We start from the raw sequence: 6,000 nt of genomic DNA on the forward strand, positions 1-6,000 counted from the left end.
ATATTTAGAGTAACCCGTGTAAGGCTGCTTCTCCTGCTTCCATTGGTCGCTGTCTGTTGGGGCTCTTCACTGCTTCCTCCATCGGGTTTGGTTGTAGTTGCCGTGGGTGAGGAAAGAGAGAGAGGGGGGCCAGGGTGTTGGGGGGACAGGGTTTAACCATGCTCCCGACTCGCTGCAACAAACCCTCTCAGTGGGGAACCGGTAAATGTGTGTGTATATATATATATAAATTAATGCACCCGCCAGTTAGCTTAAAGTTTAACCTTGGTTGATGGCTACAAGTTTTGTTTTGAATTTCTTCCATTTGTTTTACTTAAGTTCTTTTTTGAGTTCATTAAATTTATAAAACTGACCATTTCTTTATTTTTTCCTATGGCCCGCAAAAATGTGCCAAATATATAATGTGGCCCTCATGGTGAAAAGTTTGGAGGCCCCTGATATATATCATAAACAACAGAGGTCGCAGCACAGGTCCAGGCAGAGCTCCACTGGTCACAGGACTCCATCCTGAATATTTTTCTTCCACCACAACCATACGACAAAGTCCTGTGCATCTTAATCTTCTGGAACAGTCTGCCTTGGGGGACTAAATACCGTACTAAAATCCAAGTAAACTACATCTATTGCTCGATGATTGATCACATTCATAGCCACTTTAAAAAAACTAAAAATTCTTATCTGCCGTCTCTAATTCTCTATTGTGTCCTTGGTCTCATAGCTGAAAGCTGCCCTAAGTAATGACTGTTTTGTGCTTTTAAGGATCTGTTTTATGATTAGTTAAGTGAAACCATTTGTGGAGGGTTCAGAGTTGCTGCTGAAATATGGGGCAAAAACAGAATAAAGTGCATTTCATTTTTGTTTATATTTTATCCCTGTGATTTGAATTTTCAATTTTTATCTGTGCACTAATTCTAAACACAACTTTGTGACCTTTTATAGTTAGATTTTAAATGCAAGTTGCCACTGTAGTGTATGTCTGATAGGCTCTTGATTCTAGACGTATACAAGTCCATGCTGAAAATCCTTTTTTGAAAAATAAAATCCATATTTCCATCTTGTATTTAGACTTCTAAATATTGATACCTGTTCTTTCTGATTTAACAGAATGGCTTCTCCAAAATCAATTTATATTCGACTGTGAATAGCCAATATTCTGTTTTAGATACACCAAAAGATATCTTGTAAAATTGTTACACGTAGCAAAAATGCACTGAGGGGAATTACATCACTTTTCACAGAAAAAAATATTTATTTGAAAATTAGAGCGCATGGTATTGGGGGTAGGGTATTGACATGGATAGAGAACTGGTAGACAGGAAGCAGAGTAGGAATAACGGGTCTTTTTCAGAACGGCAGGCAGTGACTAGTGGGGTGCCACAAGGCTCGGTGCTGGGACCTCAGCTATTTACAATACATATTAACGATTTAGACGAGGGAATAAAACGTGACATCTACGAGTTTGCAGATGTTTGAAGCTGGGTGGCAGTGTACTGCGAGGAGGATGCTATGCGGCTGTAGGGTGACTTGGATAGGTTGGGTGAGTGGGCAGATGCAGTAGAATGTGGATAAATGTGATGTTATTCACTTTGGTGGCAAGAACAAGAAGGCAGATTATTATCTGAATGGTGTCAGATTGGGAAAAGGCAGGAACGGGGTACTGATTCAGTCGTACAGAAGTTGGGAGGTCATGTTGCAGTTGAATAAGACGTTGGTGAGACTGCATTAGAATATTATGTTCAGTTCTGGGCACCATAGAATCATAGAATCATAGAAAGTAGGTGCGAGAGTAGACCACCAGGTCCGTCGAGCCCGCACCGCCATTCACTCATGGCTGAACACCAAACAGACACACTTACCCACAAACAGTAGACACAAGACACAGAACACAAGACACTACCCTCCCCTTTATACCGCTATCACCCCTCTCCACCCCAAGAACCGCGTGATCTCCTGGGGGAGGCAAAAAAACGGATAAAAACCCAGGTCCAATTCGGGAAAAAAATCCGGGAAATTCCTCTCCGACCCCAATCCAGGCGATCGACACTTGTCCAGGAGATCACTCAGGTCTACTATACTACCCTCTGTGGCAGAGAGTTCCAGAGATTCACCACTCTCTGTGTGAAAAAAGTTCTTCTCATCTCGGTTTTAAAGGATTTCCCCCTTATCCTTAAGCTGTGACCCCTTGTCCTGGACTTCCCCAACATCGGGAGCAATCTTCCTGCATCTAGCCTGTCCAACCCCTTAAGAATTTTGTAAGTTTCTATAAGATCCCCTCTCAATCTCCTAAATTCTAGAGAGTATAAACCAAGTCTATCCAGTCTTTCTTCATAAGACAGTCCTGACATCCCAGGAATCAGTCTGGTGAACCTTCTCTGCACTCCCTCTATGGCAATAATGTCCTTCCTCAGATTTGGAGACCAAAACTGTACGCAATACTCCAGGTGTGGTCTCACCAAGACCCTGTACAACTGCAGTAGAACCTCCCTGCTCCTATACTCAAATCCTTTTGCTATGAAAGCTAACATACCATTCGCTTTCTTCACTGCCTGCTGCACCTGCATGCCCACTTTCAATGACTGGTGTACCATGACACCCAGGTCTCGCTGCATCTCCCCTTTTCCTAGTCGGCCACCATTTAGATAATAGTCTGCTTTCCTGTTTTTGCCACCAAAATGGATAACCTCACATTTATCCACATTATACTGCATCTGCCAAACATTTGCCCACTCACCCAGCCTATCCAAGTCACCTTGCAGTCTCCTAGCATCCTCCTCACAGCTAACACTGCCCCCCAGCTTAGTGTCATCCGCAAACTTGGAGATATTGCCTTCAATTCCCTCATCCAGATCATTAATATATATTGTAAATAGCTGGGGTCCCAGCACTGAGCCTTGCGGTACCCCACTAGTCACTGCCTGCCATTGTGAAAAGGACCCGTTTACTCCTACTCTTTGCTTCCTGTTTGCCAGCCAGTTCTCTATCCACATCAATACTGAACCCCCAATGCCATGTGCTTTAAGTTTGTAAACTAATCTCTTATGTGGGACCTTGTCGAAAGCCTTCTGGAAGTCCAGATACACCACATCCACTGGTTCTCCCCTATCCACGCTACTAGTTACATCCTCGAAAAATTCGATAAGATTCGTCAGACATGATTTACCTTTTGTAAATCCGCTGACTTTGTCCAATGATTTCACCACTTTCCAAATGTGCTGCTATCCCATCTTTAATAACTGACTCTAGCAGTTTCCCCACTACCGATGTTAGACTAACTGGTCTGTAATTCCCCGTTTTCTCTCTCCCTCCCTTCTTAAAAAGTGGGATAGGAAAGATATCAAGCTTGAAAGGGTTCAGAAAAGATTTACAAGGATGTTGCCAGGACTAGAGAGTGTGAGCTATAGGGAGAGGTTGAATAGACTGAGTCTCTATCCCTTGGAGTGTAGGAGGATGAGGGATGATTTTATAGAGGTGTACAAAATCATGAGAGGAATAGATCGGGTAGATGCACTGTCTCTTGCCCTTGGACCAGAGGACATACGTTCGAGGTGAAGGGGAAAATATTTAATTGGAATCCGAGGGGTAACTTTTTCACACAAAGGATGGTGGACGTATGGAACAAGCTGCCAGAGGAGGTAGTTGAGGCTGGGACTATCCTATTGTTTAAGAAACCGACAGATACATGGTACAGGTACCTACAAACTTAAAGCACACGGTACTGGGGGTTCAGTATTGATGTGGATAGAGAACTGGCTGGCAGACAGGAAGCAAGAGTAGGAGTAAACGGGTCCTTTTCAGAATGGCAGGCAGTGACTAGTGGGGTACCGCAAGGCTCAGTGCTGGGACCCCAGCTATTTACAATATATATTAATGATTTGGACGAGGGAATTGAATGCAACATCTCCAGGTTTGCGGATGACACAAAGCTGGGGGGCAGTGTTAGCTGTGAGGAGGATGCTAGGAGGCTGCAAGGTGATTTGGATAGGCTGGGTGAGTGGGCAAATGCATGGCAGGTGCAGTATGTGGATAAATGTGAGGTTATCCACTTTGGTGGCAAAAACAGGAAAGTAGACTATTATCTGAATGATGGCCGATTAGGAAAAGGGGAGATGCAATGAGACCTGGGTGTCATGGTACACCAGTCATTGAAAGTAGGCATGCAGGTGCAGCAGTCAGTGAAGAAAGCGAATGGTATGTTAGCATTCATAGCAAAAGGATTTGAGTATAGGAGCAGGGAGGTTCTACTGCAGTTGTACAGGGTCTTGGTGAGACCACACTTGGAGTATTGCGTACAGTTTTGGTCTCCTAATCTGAGGAAAGACATTCTTGCCATAGAGGGAATACAGAGAAGGTTCACCAGACTGATTTCTGGGATGTCAGGACTTTAATATGAAGAAAGACTGGATAGACTTGGCTTGCACTCGCTAGAATTTAGAAGATTGAGGGGGGATCTTGTAGAAACTTACAAAATTCTTAAGGGGTTGGACAGGCTAGATGCAGGAAGATTGTTCCCGATGTTAGGGAAGTCCAGAACAAGGGATCACAGTTCAAGGATAAGGGGGAAATCTTTAAGGACCGAGATGAGAAAAAAAAAATTCACACAGAGAGTGGTGAATCTCTGGAACTCTCTGCCACAGAAGGTAGTTGAGGCCAGTTCATTGGCTATATTTAAGAGGGAGTTAGATGTGGCCCTTGTGGCTAAAGGGATCAGGGGGTATGGAGTGAAGGCAGGTACAGGATACTGAGTTGGATGATCAGCCATGATCATATTGAATTACGGTGCAGGCTCGAAGGGCCGAATGGCCTACTCCACCTATTTTCTATGTTTCCATGGATATGACAGGTTTGGAGGGATATGGACCAAGCACAGGCAGGTGGGACTAGTGTAGCTGGAACATGTTGGTCGGTGTGGGAAAGATGGGCCAAAGGGCCTGTTTTCACACTGTATCACTCTTTGACTGGGCTTGTATTCACTGGAGGTTAGAAGGGTGAGAGGGTATCTTAGAAACATAGAAAATAGGTGCAGGAGGAGGCCCTTCGAGCCAGCACCGCCATTCATTGTGATCATGGCTGATCGTCCCCTATCACTAACCCGTGCCTGCCTTCTCCCAATATCCTTTGACTCCACTAGCCCCTAGAGCTCTATCTAACTCTTTTAAATCCATCCAGTGATTTGGCCTCCACTGCCCTCTGTGGCAGGGAATTCCATAAATTCACGACTCTCTGGGTGAAAAAGTTATTTCTCATCTCAGTCTTAAATGACCTCCCCTTTATTCTAAGACTGTGGCTCCTGGTTCTGGACTCGCCCAACATTGGGAACATTTTTCCTGTATCTAGCTTGTCCAGTCCTTTTATAATTTTATATGTTTCTATAAGATAGCCCCTCATCCTTCTAAACTCCAGTGAATACAAGCCTAGTCTTTTCAATCTTTCCTCATATGACAGTCGCGCCATTCCAGGGATCAATCTCATGAACCTACGCTGCACTGCCTCAATCACAAGGATGTCCTTCTTCAAATTAGGAGACCAAAACTGTACACAATACTCCAGATGTGGTCTCACCAGAGCCCTATACAACTGCAGCAGAACCTCTTTACTCCTATACTGAAATCCTCGTGTTATGAAGGCCAACATTCCATTAGCTTTCTTCACTGCCTGCTGTACCTGAACCCCATTGAGATAATAATCTGCCCCCTTGTTTTTGCCACCAAAGTGGATAACCTCACATTTATCTATATTATACTGCATCTGCCACGCATCTGCCCACTCATTCAACCTGTCCAGGTCACACTGCAACCTCCTAACATCCTCTTCACAGTTCACACTGCCACCCAGCTTTGTGTCATCTGCAAACTTGCTAGTGTTGCTCCTAATTCCCTCTTCCAAATCATTAATATATATGGTAAACAGTTGCGGCCCCAACACCGACCCTTGCGGCACTCCACTCGCCACTGCCTGCCATTCTGAAATTGACCCGTTCACTCCTACTCTTTGCTTCCGGTC

The sequence above is a fragment of the Amblyraja radiata genome, chromosome 5, assembly GCF_010909765.2.
Source record: "Amblyraja radiata isolate CabotCenter1 chromosome 5, sAmbRad1.1.pri, whole genome shotgun sequence".
In the NCBI taxonomy this organism is placed as follows: Eukaryota; Metazoa; Chordata; class Chondrichthyes; order Rajiformes; family Rajidae; genus Amblyraja; species Amblyraja radiata.